At 31.1% G+C, this 17,111-nt stretch overlaps 1 protein-coding gene across 2 annotated transcripts in view; it reads left to right on the forward strand.

Annotated features, from left to right (window-relative positions):
* The first annotated feature begins 11,771 nt into the window (after positions 1 to 11,771).
* Positions 11,772 to 17,111, forward strand: part of Prosap (SH3 and multiple ankyrin repeat domains prosap) — a 292,925-nt gene continuing 287,585 nt past the window's right edge. Inside the window, exon 1 of one of the 2 annotated variants that reach the window (XM_076401310.1) lies at positions 11,772 to 11,910. The gene's annotated coding sequence lies outside the window, so the exon portion shown is untranslated. The remainder of the gene's footprint in view (positions 11,911 to 17,111) is intronic. The other variant, XM_076401313.1, reaches the window with a different exon arrangement.

Genomic DNA, 17,111 nt, shown 5'->3' on the forward strand with positions numbered 1-17,111 from the left:
TCGCGTCATGATTTATTTGTTCAAAAACCTTAGAGTTCCCCAAGATTACGACATAATTATATCTGCCGACGAGGAAATATCTGTTGAGGTGTCATGTGTAATAATCACTCACTTTCTATCCGTTACGCAAGCAAATCGAACTCAATTTATTTTCGTTAATTTTAAATGATCTTATTTGTATCGTTCCTGAGATTTAACATTTTGGTGTGCCAATAATTCCATTATGAAAATCAAGGATTAGTTTTGAAATAATCGACTATCCGTATATTCCATGCACATAAAGTAAATTAGACTAACAAGAAGTATTCACGATTTTTACACATTCACTTCATATAATTTTAGTTATGCCGGCTTGGTTGGCGCAGTGGTAAAGGCGACAGGACGGTCCTCCTACTGTTGCGATAGTTTCGGGTTCGAATCCGGTTTGTAACTGTTTAACATTTGTGATTGTCTTTAAGCAAGAGCGCGAAATCCGACAAGGAAAATGATCCCAGTCACACTAGTAACCAGGCTGGGTAAGACCAGATGTCTTCTGGGATGATTTCTTATTTGGTTCGGAATCCACGTTAAAACCCTCGTTGGTAAAAGGAGACTATATAGGGGTGTATATATGTACAAAATGTTTCTTTTCTTTTAAGCCCCTGCTGCAATATTTTATATTACAAGAAATAATTATTGTTAAGTAAACAATTCCCCTTAACTATACTTATTAAATCAATTAGTTAAACCATCTTTTATTTACTAACTTAGTAAGTCTTGTCTTCATCAGGTTACGCATTTTTGTCTTCATTTTTTAGGAATAATCAAAAAACAAATTTATTTAAACAAAATTAATAAAAACATGAAGTATAGATAAAACCAATATATAACATCATATAGTAAACAAACTATTTATGTAAAAATATTGCTGAGTCACACATCACACATTTTTTTTCAAATTTAGCACATATTACGGCACGCATACTACAACACTTCTAGTATTTTTTCCTTCACGTTGTTTTTAAAATCCGGATCTAAGATTTGAGACCTAAACTTAATTAACATTTGATGGATAAAGATATTACGACGCTTATTCTACATTGTATAATTTTGGACTAACTCGGAAACATCAGTACTAATGTATAAAATCATGTTAAGATACCATTAGGTTTTACAAAATATCGTAAACATGTTCCAAAACATCTCCAAAAATGTGGAATTATGTTAATACAATGCAAGTAATGAAAGTTATCGAGCCCTGGTGGAAACTTTGAGAAACGAGGGGGAAAGCAAACTCATATTTCATCAATTCAATCAATTAAAAGGCTAAATATGAGTTTTGATAGTTTCCATATCTCAGATATAGTTATTTCGTCATAGCTGACAAAGAAATGTCTAAGCACTTAATACCAATCAATTGAACATTTTCATAGATGAATTAAAAGCTGAAATGGAGCGATATCCCGGTGGAAAATCGTCATCCATTGCAATTGATACGGTTAAAATGATAATTAAGAAAAAATGGTGAATATATAAGCAGAAACGGGATAAGTGGTGTGGAGAAGACTTTGCCGTTTCTGATTAGTTTTATCCTATTCTGCCTATTTGGGCAGTATTTACACATTTTGTAGATAACTAAGAAAGGATCCAATTCTTATATATTACAAAGAACATGTTTTATGTATACATTTTTAAATTAATAATAAATTGTTTAAAATCTAGACGTCCAACGTTTCACATTTCAACACTATATATATTTCACATCAGATGTCGATCTAAATGCATATCGAAATATTTGCTACGCTTTGCGATTGGGAGTTGGAAATTATTGATGTTAACTGGTCGACATGTCAAGAGTTAAATGGGTTGATTTGCTTCAATGGTCTTAATATTATTTTTAGTGACTGTAATGACTTACTTAATTTGATAAATAACTATATATTCCCAGAATATGTTGCAATGCCTCGTAATGCAAAAAAGTATTTGGTTGTATGTATTTCTTCTTGCAGGAATAAGTCGAATGGTCCATGTTTTATTTATTAATTACATCTTACATTACATATGCTTAGTACAATCTTAATTTACAAATAAATGTATTATTACTTTTCTGTTAAACTTCCATTAATGTGCTTTGCTTTTTGTCTAACATGATGTTCCTAACTTAATCTACATCGAGATGGATGTCGAAGTATTCTGCTTGAGGAACCGGACCTCCGTCCGATATAAAGTGATATAATTAGATTTTTGTCATTTCGCCGCGGCGCAAAATTAACATGTACAGATTTGGAGCTGTTAAGTTGTATTTTCCAGTCACTAGTTCATTTGTAGATCTTGTTGATTGCCACTTGTACTTTTTCTACAGCCTTGGGCAGATATATATTTTTTCCCATGAGGGCTGTGTCGTCGGCAAATAATTGAAGTACTGTTTCTTTTGTTGTCGATATATCGGCAGTATATCGCAGTTACAGGAGTGGGTCCAAGACAACCTTGGGGAACTCCAGCCGAAATAGGTTGAATTGCTGAGAATGTTGATGAAATTTTCGTTTAAAAATATATGACTCAGTAGTTACAATGGTTCCGCGGTAGCCATTTGCTTATCTTGTAGAGTAGTCCCAAAATGGGATACCAGGTCAAAAGCCTGTGAGACGTCCTGGAATATTGTATGGCAGTATATCTTCGGTCGGTCGGTTTGGCAAGGGTTTTCAAAAACCGTTGTAACTCTTGGTGTTGTGCTTGCGTTGTGCACTTGGTGGATTGTTGAGTTATTTTGAAATCCAAACAGGAAATCTGGTATTTGTATGTTTAGTATGTTTTAACAGAAGTTTTTCAAATAATTTTGATATCAAATATATTTGATATTTGATATCAAAATTGGCCTAGAAGATCATTAGTGTAATAATTGGCACAGGTATGTTTTTATAAAGGGGGTAGTGAATGCCCAAAAGGGAAATTTGGGGTAGTGGATAGAAAGGGGATGTAGCAAGTTAATTCTAGTTTTGTTCAAAAAAAGGCTAGCAATTATGTGGGAGATTCAGGTGGAACAGTTAGAGATAAGATGACTGGGTAGATGACTCCAAGTGGAGGTCAGATTTAAGCAGAACAAGCGAACTCAGAAACTAACAGTGAAAGAAACTCTCTACGATAAGTAAGAGATGGGGTGCATATAATACCAGGCTAATTAATGGAGAGCATCAGAAATCAACCAGATATACTCTAAGAGCAGTATTCTGAGTAACATCAGAGGATATGTGTCGGTGTAAGTGATCAATCCACCTACAATACTTCTCAGAAATTTGTTCTGAAAGCCTGATATAGTATTATTATTACTTTTCGCAGAACATCCCCATTATTGAATTCTGTATATAGGTTTCAATACTTGCTTGTATAATAGCAATTTATTATGTACTGATAATTGTGATTTTCTTCCACTTAACCAAAACATTTCCCTATATTGCAATTCCAGTAAAAGGAAGGAATTTTACTGTTTACATCTTCATCCCAGTGAAATTTTGCATCAAGCTTCATTCCGAGATACTTAACGTTGTTGCAATATGGAATGATAGTATTATTTAATGCTATTGGTGCGCTTGTATGGTCTGATTATACGCGAACTTGTACAAATTTACTTTCGTTAATTTTTATTTTCCAGGTTTTAGTAAAATTATTTATATAGTCACTTGCCTATTTTAATTTTCGTATAGTTTCTTCACTACTATTTCCCACCGCAAAAATCGCAATGTTATCAGCAAATGTAACTATCGCGTTATTTGCCATTTGTGGCATATCACATGCGTAGAGTTGTCTGAATTGTCCACAATATACTTCCTTGTTGTACACCTGTTTAACTTCTTTTATTGTAGCTTCTTCTTGTTGTAGCTTCCTCTTGTTTGACTCTAAACATTTTCGCTAGTATTGTTTTATGTCTAAGCTATAAGTTTTTAATATTTCAGTGTGCTGTTTCGGTAACTTTTTCTATAGATTATGAACGAGGCCTTCATGTCATCTTACTGATGGTTTGTGCTATATTTATGAATAGCTAGATATATCATTTTACCTCTATAGGCTTTTTCGATTATATCTGTTATTGTATGCACTTTGTCAATTGAATGTTGTTGAAAGCTTGTTAAAAAAAACAATTTAGTATGTATATGGTTTAGGTATTAGGTATTCTTTCTACAATCGATTTTATTTTCTTCAACTGAAATTTTTGAATAAAATGGTGTAGATATTACTGGTAGTAGTGAAACAAGTCTATAGTCTTTTATTTCATTTAGTGATTTTCCAAGTTTTGGGATCATGATAATTTCAGCCATCTTCCAAACATCTGGGACATGTTTTACTTGAAATGCTGCATTGATCAAGTTGGTAAGTTTAATAGTTCAATTCAAGTTCCCTTTCTTGTTAGTTTTTGTAGAAATTGTTTTATTATTAAGTTATCAGCAAACGATTCCACTTATTGTTGATTGCTGCGTGTTCAATTTCCACATAGGTCTAGTGGAGTGTATAGACACGATCGTTTTAGGTATTTGGTGGCTTTCCAGAATGCATAATGGGTTTCCTTGTTGTCTGTGAGATTTTGCAGATAGTTGTTTGTGGAATTGCTATTAACATCCAATATTTATCTTTACAACCTTTGGGTTATATTGTTTAAAATATTTTTAGTTTTAAACATTCTCGTTTGTTGCCATTTTTTGGTAGCTGTTGTTTTGAGGAAATAGTACCTTGATTTCTTTCGTATAATTAATTCCTTTAATTGTACTCTTAATTTCTGGATTTCTTCGGAAATATTCTGCTTTAAAATTTAATTGTTGAGCGGTCCTAAGGAGGACCTTTAGTAGAATTCGATTGTTTAATTCTTTGGCAATTTATTTCCAAGAGCAACTCTTTTTTTGTTAACGTTGGATTTTGTTCTTTTCTTATTATATTTTCAATCAGAATCACTCAGATGTGTTTTCTGCCTATTTGGGCAGGCAAATATTCCAAAGAACATGTATGGGTTTTTCGACGTATACATTTTTAAATTAATAATAAATTGCTTAAAATCTAGACGCCCAACGTTTCACATTTCAACACTATATATATTTCACATCAGATGTCGATCTAAATGCATATAGAAATATTTGCTACGCTTTGCGATTGGTAGTTGGAAATTATTGATGTTAACTGGTCGACATGTCAAGAGTTAAATGGGTTGATTTGCTTCAATGGTCTTAATATTATTTTTAGTGACTGTAATGACTTATTTAATTTGATAAATTACTAGATATTCCCAGAATATGTTGCAATGCCTCGTAATGTTAAAAAGTATTTGGTTGTATGTATTACATGTATTATTGAATCTGTTGAATACACAGTTTTACTGTCTGGTACTGGCAGGAATAAGTCAATTGGCCCATTTTTTTTTCATAGATGTTGTTCTGAGGAAATGGTACCTTGATTTCTTTCGGATAATTAATTCCTTTAATTGTACTCTAAATGTCTGGGCTTCTTCGGAAATATTCTGCTGTAAAATTTAGTTGCTCAGCGGTCCTAAGAAATACCTTTAGTAGAATTCGATTGTTTAATTCTTTAGCAATTTCTTTCCAAGAGCAACTCTTTCTGTGTTAACGTTGGATTTTGTTATTTTGTTATTATGTTTTCAATCAGTGTCAGAATCACTCAGATGTGTGGTCAAAACTTAGGTCAAAGTTTCCTTGACATCCATACAGTTGGATGTTGTTTTTTTCTAACTGTGAAGAAATCTAACAGATCTAGGTTTTTCTCTGGATTAGTCGGCCAATAAGTTGGTTTTCCAACTACATCTTAGCTCAGCAGCTGCTTTATGGAGTTCATTGCTTTTAGTTGTCATTCTATATCTTGTATTGTTAAATAATAAATAAACGTTTAAACATACGGCACAACAACAATTAATTCCTGGCCTCATTGGTTTAAAAAAGTCATTCAATCGAGACACGAATCGAGACTAATATTGAAAAATGTTAAATTTCTAAATTTTCAAATATAAATCCGTAGTGAAATGAGCATATTTTTTTGTTGCCGCCCGCGGATTTAGACGGATTCGTTTCGGCGCATTTAAATGATTGCCACACAGTTTGAAGCAACGGTGTTTGTTTTTTCTTCCCGTGGCGTTAAGGTCTCTCCTCGAATCGGAAATTTCGCATAAGTCCACGTACTGAGCGAGCCGACGTTCGTTTCGTACCGTGAAATGAAAAGATTTCCTTGGCAGTGACTCGATCGGCGTAAATGGACCCGGCCGTCCGACGCTGTAATTTCGTTCAATTACACGTCGGCCGCGAGAGGTCTATCAAATGCAACGCGAAAAAATTAATATATTACGCAACCGGCCGGATTAGCGCGTACGAAATCGTTTAACCCGAGACAGGCATTTCTACAAGGACTGCTTCATAATATTCGAGAGGCATGTATAATGTTGCTAATAAAATTTATTTATATACTTATTTTTGTTAATTAACGACCCGACAGCCTCTCGGACTTTAGTTGTTGATAACAATTTTGTTCAATTATTTTTTGTATGTCAAAGCCAATCTGAACAAAAACTCAGTGTTGATGCGGCATCATTGCAAAGTCTTCACGTCACAAAATTCGATGACACATATATAAAACAAATTTGAATAGACTATACATATAGTCTGACAAAAACATTGCGACTTTTTAACGTCACAAAGTTGGATGACGCATATATTTATAAAAAAAACTTTGAATAAACCTATATATATATATATATATATATATATATATATATATATATATATATATATGTATATATATATATATATATATATATATATATATATGTATATATATATATATATATATATGTATATACATATACAAATATATACATATATATGTATATATATATATATATATATATATATATATATATATATATATATATGTATATATATATATATATATATATATATATATATATATATATATATATATATATATATATATATAAACTTAAAACTACAATTAAGAACAAAGGATTAATATTTTGTAGGTTAGAGTTGTTTTATTATTTTTACATTGAACTTTTTTCCACACCACCTATGAAGTAGAGTTCTAACCACATATCTTTAAGTAGTGGTATCCCCCTGGAGGCCTATTCCACCTAATTAACGATTGTAAATTCAAGTAATGTATTTTATCTTTTTACATTTAGTTCTTGTTTCCTTCGATGGTGTGTTTACTTGTCAAGTCATCTTGGTATCACTGTATACTATATTTCTTCTGCTACTATCTTTGTACACCATTCTTCATAAAATTAATACTGAATTCTGTTTAATGCATTTACTATATCTACAAAACAGTTAGTATTCATTCTCTCTTCATATATTCTAACCTAATGCTCATGTTTAATTCTGAACAATTACAATCATATCCGTGCACACAAATCTTGAACGCCCTACAATTCCATTTTCTACAGTTATATTTGATTAATTATGTGCATAACTTCAGTTGTCTCCGCTCCCATCACTCTATCTCAGGAATTTCCAGCATTATCATATATTCTGAAAGTTTCCCCTAGTCACTTTCACTTTCCGAGTCACTGTCCAAGGCAATCACTAAATTGTTAATTTTCAGTATGTCTAAAACATGTTCACGATCCACCATTTATCAATTACTTCCTCTGTATGTCTTATCGAGTTCAAAATAATAACTGATGGTTCTTCCAGGTTTACAGAGCGACTTAAAATTTATCAAAATAATCAAAGGGCTAAAATAACGTTTGTCGGTTTATAATCTGTAGTAATTATAACTAATATTTTGACTAATTTAGCGCACCTCTGACAACCGGACCTCCTTTCAGTTGTCAGACGTATGCAAAATTCTTGAAAGCAATAATGATAAGCGGTTTTAACTCTTACCTATAAATTATTCTGGCTGTATAATTAACTGTACTTTTTAGATATACTATAATGTTAAAATAAATTATAGTTGATAACATTTTTGTTCAATTATTTTATTTAGATTAAAATTTCTTTGTATGTCAAAGCCAAACTGAACAAAAACTCAGATTTGATGTGCCGCATCATTGCGACTTTTTGACGTCACAAATATGGATGACGCATATATAAAAAAAGTTTTGAAAAGACTATATGTATAGTCTTTCCAATAAAACAGCCCAATGCACGTCATCAAAGTTTATAATGCAAGTTTGCCGCATCAAATTTAAGATTTGGTTTATTTTAATTCTTTATAATAAAATATTAAAATAAATAAAAAGTGAAATAAATATAAGGATATTAAATAATATTTATTTTATTAATAATAATTTAGTTTAACACTGTAGTGCATCTAACGCATATATTTCTGAAAGGCTTAAACTACAATTAATTATACAGCAACAATAGTTTGTAGGTTATATTTTTTATTCTATTTGCATTGAACTCTTTTATGCCACAATGTAGATTTCTGAGCACGTTTTTTTCTCATGCAGTAGTATCTTTGAGGCCTAATCTACATTTCAACAATTTTATATCCAAATAATATATTTTACTTTCATTAGAGAGCATATTTACCTTTTTACGTTTAGTTTTTGTTTCCTTCGTTGCTGTGTTTCCTTGTTAAGTGATTTTAATATTTCTGAATTTTTTCCTAAGTTATTTTTGTTAAGACCAAGATGACAAAGTCATGACAGAAATACTTTGGAAACTGTATAATGAAGTCCGAATCGATATTCGCCAAGAAGATAATAAATAAGTAAGAGCCAAGATTGGCAATAATAAGAGGATATAGGATTTTTAAAGAGAGACGCTGAGCCATTCAAAATGATGCTAATGATACTTTGATTCATTCAGAGCCATATCGTTCGAGATTTAATAAAGATCAAACTATTGACAACTGATGGATGGATGGCCTGCTATTGCAAGTATTAACGGGGTCCAGTTTTAGCATGTACAGGCGTTTAATTAATTTGAATTAGTAATTTTAAATCAGTAATAAACATAGTTTTATAACAATCATAAAATCAGTAATAAGGAGTAATAATCAGTAATAAGTCCAATCGGCTAAACTACAGGAGATTTGGCTTCTCTAAGATGATGGGTACGGAAGAGAGGGAATATTACAATCAATATAAAAATTTACTTCTTTCTAACTCTTATTTTTCCGATTATTTTATATGACTTCGAGATTTTCATCTTGAGAGCTCCGAGAAGTCGCTCAAATGCGATGCCTAATGCAAATACTACATGTTCCTTTTTAGTTAAATAATGTCTTGTTATATAGCAGTTTTAGGATGATTATCTCAGCTCTAAAATGTTCTAAAATGTTAATTCATTAAATGTGTTGAAGTAATTGCTTTCACAGCAATGATTTCAGGCAGCTCTATTAAGGATCTCAGGACTGAATAAAATTATCAGTACCTTTTCCTGACTGTAAACTGTGGTTCCAGCAATATTTTCTTACCTTTCAGCTTACGAATACTACAAAATGTCTACGACTTGATCTAGCACACAATAGTAGTAAATATATGTAGCAGCTTTAGAAAATTAGTTTTTTCACCTTATTTTACGATGGAATTTATATTACGAACTATGATGAACCTGTTGAAGTTATTATGCCCGAATATTATAAATACCAGTTCATCTCAATAAAACAATATTGCAGCAAAGACTCATTTGCCATAACAAAATTAACAACCAATCACTTTTTATTTAATAACCCACATATAACTGACATGTCGCTAAATTTATTAATAATAATGTACTGGCGGTTCCTGATTGGAATCATCTACCTCACTCATCTTATTCACTAGAATTTTTTTTATTATTACTAATTGTATTGTTGTTTTCTATGACCTAAGTTCAAAAGGGTATTTTGAGTTACCTGAGCAGCTGTATAACTTTCCTGCTCAGTAAATATCCTTTTGGTCAATTTTTTCGTATAATTTCTTGAATTGTTGGCTGTAGCGTTCCATAGTAGCGGCCAATTTCTAGGATTTATAATAAAAATAACCCACTTCATGCCCCATTTGGCGATAGTAATGATTTGGCTATCATTTTTTGTTACCGAGTCAGTTGATTTTGGTTGCACTTGTCCAAGAAAGTGAAAAAAAATAGAAGTACCTTACAAGTGTGGAAACCATTTGGGTTGAAGACTCCTAGATGACCTATAAGTTGTTATTGCATTTTTGATGAACTTTTATCCCGCTCGGAGGTTCTTACTTTAAAACTTTCAAAACTCTTCAAGTCTCAGCTTGCCACTAAGATTTAAATAATGACTTCAAAAATGTTTCTACCGATAATCACACATTTCTTAAGAATAACATCTGCACCGTGGACAACAAATTGATTCCTGTTCGTTGGGCATCTTTTCCCTGAATCTGAACTATTCGCTTTTAAATAGGAGCTATGTTTATTGGGTAAAACCAGCCGACGTTTAAGCAAATGTTACATATATTTATATTTTGTTTATAACCATGTTTCCCGATGTAAGCAAGTTCTTACTACAGCTGAGTGATCAATGTTGATCTGCTGAATAATTGAAATACTTTATCTGTTCATTTGTCTGTGTACTTATCATCCTTCCAGTTTTTACTATTTACAATTTCGCACACTCACAAGTGACCTTGTATATTTGTTAACTTTAGATGGTTTTTATATAACTTTGATGTTATGTTAATTTTATACTGCTGTTCCTTGAATACATTTTGTATTAGTATTATGTTCCTAGGGGAAACTGTTCCTTTTTTATAATAGATGAACACTGCATCTTATTACTCCTTTGGATGATCTTTTTATTCATATTCCTCAAGCTGTATTAATTTGGGGATAATCTGAGCTGATTCTTTAAGGAATTTACTTTAGATGTGACGAAGGCGATATTAATTAAAGAAACCGGGAAAGATAATTTTTAGCATAGGTGAATATGTGAAGTAGCCTGAAGGTTGCTGTCGATTTCCTACAAATCCTTTCGTTGAACTAAAAAAGGAAGGGTTTGTCCAAAAAAGGAATTATTATTAATTATTATATAATTATTAAATTATTATTATATAGTCCCCATAATAAACTGGAGGATGTTGGGATGTTTGGATGTTGAGTTTCATGATTTCTAATGACAAAGGTGTCGTTCTCATATCTAAACCAGAAAGAAGGTTACGGTGGACTAGTGACTTCTTCTCCGAACTACTTTTTTCGTGCCATTTCAAGGCGGTTGATATGACCATCTCCAGTTCTACTGAACCGATTTATTGGAAATTTGGAACCGATTTATTTGCAGCCTTCTCTATATTTTGTAACAAAGCCAAACTATTCTTTTCTCCCCAAATTAGGGCCGTTCAAAAAAAGAGAAATGTATCTATAGGTTTTTGGCGTTTCTGAATTTTTTGAAAATATTAAAATTACAAATTTTGTTTTAGTTTTAAGCCTGTAGAAAAAATCTGGCAAAATCAAATCATAGGCCAACATTTAAAGTTAAATATCATTTAAAATACCGTGCCTGATTTATTTTCTGTTAGTTTTTCTTCGCAAACATAAAACGTTCCTAACCATCTCGGTCTCGTGCTCCTTCTTCATCGCACCAAACTCGGAATAGAACCAAAAACGGTCCCGAATGCGTTCGCGTTTATGTATGTGTGTGAGAGCGTGTCTGTGTATATACCACCGACAAGCAACTAGCCGAGATCTCGTTGACCGTCAGTAGGTTCTCGGTGTTCGGAGCCGTCGCTGAAGAATGGTCTGTGGAGTCCGTCTCGTAAACCGAAGTTCGACCCGCAGCACAGTACGATTTTTCGGCGCGAATGTTGAGTGAATAAAATTGTTCAGGTGTTCTTTGTTGGGCTCTCTCATAGGATACGAAGGATTTGGTGTGAGTTTTTTTGGTCGTTTAGTTGTGATCGTGTTTGGATTTTTACGTACCTCGATACGTGGATTAGATATTTTTATTTTCATATCTGATAAGGTAGGTATTTTTTAGAATTTATTTCTACATTATTTAAGGGCTATTATAATGAATATTTAATTCGTTTATCTGAGAGGAGGCATTTTTCATTAAAATAAATTAGTTTTAGACTTTATTAAACGAATTAAGTAACATACCATATTAATTACAAGTAGTGTTTGTGATTTTAACTTATTTTATAAATATAATGAGTTTTAAATATATTTGTAATATACATATTATCCGTATCTTACTATATTATTTTTACATATTTTTATTTAAACAAATAAAATTGTGTTTGTTGGAACAAAATAACACCAATTTTTTAACACTCACACTTTGTTTACTGAAATGCCACACATTTATGTTTTCTAAAAACCTAAAAAACAACCAGCACAGAAGCAATATCCTTAACAGTTATTTTTTGTAACCGAGTTTTTACTTTTCTCCAGCTATATTCTCTAGTTTGTCGTTTTATTTCACGATTATGTGGCTACTTTCAACAATGATAATTACTTACTTCAAATTAGCTTGAAACCGCATTTAACTAATTTAGTTTTTGCCAGAGAGATTTAGATTATGTAGCTGCGATTTAAAATAAATTTCAGCCTTTCGGTGTACGGCATTCTTGGGATTGAAACTGGTAAATTTCGCGGTGCAATTTCTGTGAAAGTAAAAAATTATCGTTCAAATAAGGTCATTTCAATACCGTTTTAACTAAATAATCTGATTTAACGCGTTTTTAAAACAATGGATCGATGTTTTTCGGAATTTAATAAATTTAATGCATTTTTAAATTCAATTAAATCTAATACGATTTTTATAACTTTATTTTTAAACTTATAAAAAGAGCTAGAATATATTTAAAAATAAGGAATCTTTTATGAAAATTGTTTACTATATTAGTTATTATATTACTATATTTTTGAGTCATTAACACATTTTGTTAGTTTGTGGAGATATTTTGTTATTTTATGAAGTATTTATAGAATTGATTTCTTTTATTAACCGATTTCGAAAAAAGGTTCTATATTCGGCTGTGTATTTTTTTAATGTATGTTCGCCGAGTTCTCCGTCAATTATGAACCGATTTTTAATTTTTTTTATTCGAAAGAGTGCACTTCCGAGGTGGAACCAAATCACGATCTGTTGTGCGGAGGGGGGTTGGGAGTAAATCGGGGGAAACGCTCAAATTTCAAAGGCTCGCACAAAGTTTTCACATATTTTTTATCTAAAATAATCAGATTTTTGTTTATAATGTTATTGCTGAGCTAATGTAATGAAAAATCGGAAGTAATTTAGTGTAAAATCCATTCAGTTTACTTTTTAAGTACTAGTCTTATGATATGAGATGTCGTAGAAGCAAAGAAGGCAACTGTTTGTATGGTGTAACGATTAGAACGTTATGGTCGCGGCTTCGATTCTCAACAGGGACAATAAATTTTTATTCTAGTTTGGTTGGAAGATTTGTCAGATAACCTAGACTAGGTAGCGGACCCCGAGCCACGAGGCGTTCCTTATTTTTAATCATCGTTTCTTTGTTGCTATTTTTTCTCCTAAGGGCTACACTTTTAATTGGGCTATCTATTGTAATACTTAATAAAATAACTGCGTAATTTATTGAGTAAATATACAATACTAAAAAGGGGCTCAGGGGAAAGAGACTCACTAATAATACAAAAAACCTTTTAAAATTAAATATGTACATAATAATCGTTGTAATCACTAAATAAAAATAAACAAAAGACCTATTTAACCTATCTACTACACCTATTTTATATTCTACTATATACACCCTATTTAGCTTAATACCAATCTAAACATATTTATCTATTTACAATATTATTTTAACTACTACCAACTGATCAGTTTGAAGTCGATGCTGAGTCCAAACAATGCAAAAATAATAATACAATTTTGTGACATATACACAAAATTAAATTACTAACAAAACAAATCTAATTTGTTGCTTTTTTTTAAACGTTTTTTTTATGCTAAAAAGCTTAATTATTTTTTGATTTTTACTGAGTTTCTTATTTATTTTTTGAAGTCGGTTCAATTTTTCTGTTAAAAATATTTTATATTATTTTAATATATGTATTTTAAGATATCTTTTATATGCGCGGACCATATATGTAGAATCTCAATATTTATGCAATATTACAAATAAAACAAGAACATTTTATTAATACCCTGTATACATAAGCAATATATATCGAAGTCTTATAAACCTTATATTTACAGGGGCATAAATGGAAAAACCAAATAGCATTAACGTGCATAAATAGCCGAGTTATTTATTTATCTGTTGTTAAACCCATGAATTTCAATTCCTCGTTGGCTCCAGTTTTATTGATTTGTAGATATGTTTTTGGACAGAAATTATAAGAATATATACAACCAAAGAAAACCTTCATTAAAAAAACTGGAATGTAGGAATTTAAATCAGTGGAAATTAAAAAAATTACTATAGGTTCACTGCCAAATATTTTAAATTAACTTTTAATGAGGTGGTGGAGATGTTATAGCTTGAGGTGCTTCTCCGTGTGGCCATTGAGCTTGGCCGATTTAAAATTTAATATATTATGGATCATTTATACCTTAGTAATACAGTGATATCTTATGTTGGACACAATTTGGACAATAACCACAGACAATTTATCTTACTTTAAAATTTCTGAATTTATGGCTAGTACTGAAAATAACCTAGTTTTATTAACTCCTTTAATTTTTCACTGAATGCTTTTATATTTGTATTTTAAACATTTCGTCTCTTGCTGTTTTAAGACTGCTGTCACACTTTATTATACCCACTTAATTTTCGATGTTTATTCTTTATATCTGAATGGGACTTGAATGGATTTACTAATTAATTAAAAACTCATTAAAAAAACACTGTCAGAGTCACGAAGTGAAGACCAATCGTTGTAAGTTAGTAAAGATCAAATCAAATAAAAAAAATTAAGTTATTGTTGATCCACTGTCATGATATTTTACTTTTCGTTTGGACGTTGTTATTACGAGGTTTCCCTTTTATATTCTCGAGATATGGGATATTGATAAACCGAATTTAACTTTTGACCATGAAATATTATCAAGGACGATTATCGATGATTTCTAATTCTATTATGACTATGGTTCGTTTAAAACAGATTTTTGTAAAGGCCTCTCCAAATTTTCGAAATCATCAATTGAAATCATTGAAAATTGAAAAATTGTTGTGTTCGAAAGGTATGTTTATGAAGTGGGAGCTTCATTCTTCACAGAGATAAAGTTTTAACAATAACTTTAATAAGCAAATAAACGAATCCTTCTTGTAAAATATCCTATTATTGAGAAATACAATCTGACCATTCTTTAAAACAAATTAACATGAGATGAACACGAACTTCTCTGACATTAACCTGACTGGCCAAGGTCGGATTTCTACTGAGATGACTTGCTTGCAAAGCAAGAAGCATTTCTAATTACTTATAGGGTGTTAGTCAAATATAGTAAGTTGCTGAACGTAGTCACTGTACAATCCAAGATTCACGATATTGTTATGAATTTTTAAATAGATCATTTATCTTAGTTATGTATTTTAGTCTTGCTTTAACAATTAATAATGATACTCGATTGAAATTGAACTATAATATTACAAAATAATACGGTATAATATATTTAAGCGAAAATATTAGTAACATGTGTCAATTTCTTGATAAAATCATACCTCGTGATTAATTGTGATGCAGCTTATTTTATTTATACATTAAAATTACAATTCGGAATGATTAATAGCATGTCAATCGGAAGGTATTGGTCAATAAGAATGCCGAATCGTGATTGTATTGTTTCATTTAGTTGTGAAACAGGTTCCACAATAATACATTATAAAATTTGGTGTTTTACAGTCATCTAAAAATATACTATTACTACACCTACCACTAAATATACATCATACGTACTGCGATTTTGTAGTCATAAAGATTACCATTAAGTTAAAAAATATATTAACTTTAAGAGAAAAAAAAAGGAAAGAATTAAACGATACCCGGCTAAGAAACAATGACTACACAAATTGAAATCTTCAAGGTTAGACGTATCATACCTTATACCAATATAACTTCTACATATGAGTTTTTTTGTATGATGCAAATAGTATCGATGTGATATAAATTAAAAAGCTTGCGCAAATTACCAATCTATTCTTATGCCGATATGCTCTTTAAACTCGATTTCTAACTATGAGGTATTACCAATAAACACATTGGTTCAGAAGTCGTTGGTCTAAAATTAAAAAAAAAATGTGTCCACTATTATATTTTCTTTCTTGACCAACTTTTTATACTTGGATGATGAATCATTAAATATAATTTTGTTATTTGAAACACATTTTTTCTTAAAATAATAATCCTCGTCTGAAATTTCCGTAGGCGAGCAAAACGGCATCAACGATTTTCTTAACTCTCCATTTCATATTAACCTGCCGATCTACATATAATAATAAAAGAAATCGATGTTAAAAAACTTTAATTTAATAACTGGAAGAATCTTACAGGAACCCTCGGAAAAGTGCTTCAAATTAGGAAGACTTAGATATTTAATTCCATATTTCGACTAAACTAGTTCCCTATTAGTCCACTTGAAAAGTGGCCCAAATTATGATTCTCAAAATGGAAAAAATGAGAACACGTCCTATTATTCTATAAGTTATTATATGTATTCTCCAATTTTTAAAAGAGTTTTTCGAGACTTGAAAAGTAACTAAAGAAGATAGTACTTACTTCAGAACAATTTGGTTTCCTTAAGAAACATGGAACGATAGAACAAATTGATCAACCACATAAATAAAAACTGGAATGGTATAAATATTATTCGACTGCATATTTATATATCTCAAGCCTCTGATAAGGTATGACGGCACTTACAGTTTCTAAAATTGTACCCAACAGAGAGACAGTTTATTGTGAAACGGGGTGAGGAATACACTGAACTACATCCAATAACATATATTCAGGTGTCCTTGGCCCATTATTATACCTTTAAATACATCTGATCTACTAACCACCATGTGGTTATATCATCAGTATATGTGACATACTGTCTTATCATCTCATAAAGATCAAATATCAGCCACAAAGAACCTTCAACTTTATCTCAACAAAATCCAACTGTGATTGAAAACATGGCATATGAGACAAATAAACAACAACATCACTAATATAAACCTTCCTAAGCAG

This window comes from Rhynchophorus ferrugineus, unplaced genomic scaffold, assembly GCF_030347505.1.
Source record: "Rhynchophorus ferrugineus isolate W39M unplaced genomic scaffold, kcgeb_rfMv2 rfM3, whole genome shotgun sequence".
NCBI lineage: Eukaryota > Metazoa > Arthropoda > Insecta > Coleoptera > Curculionidae > Rhynchophorus > Rhynchophorus ferrugineus.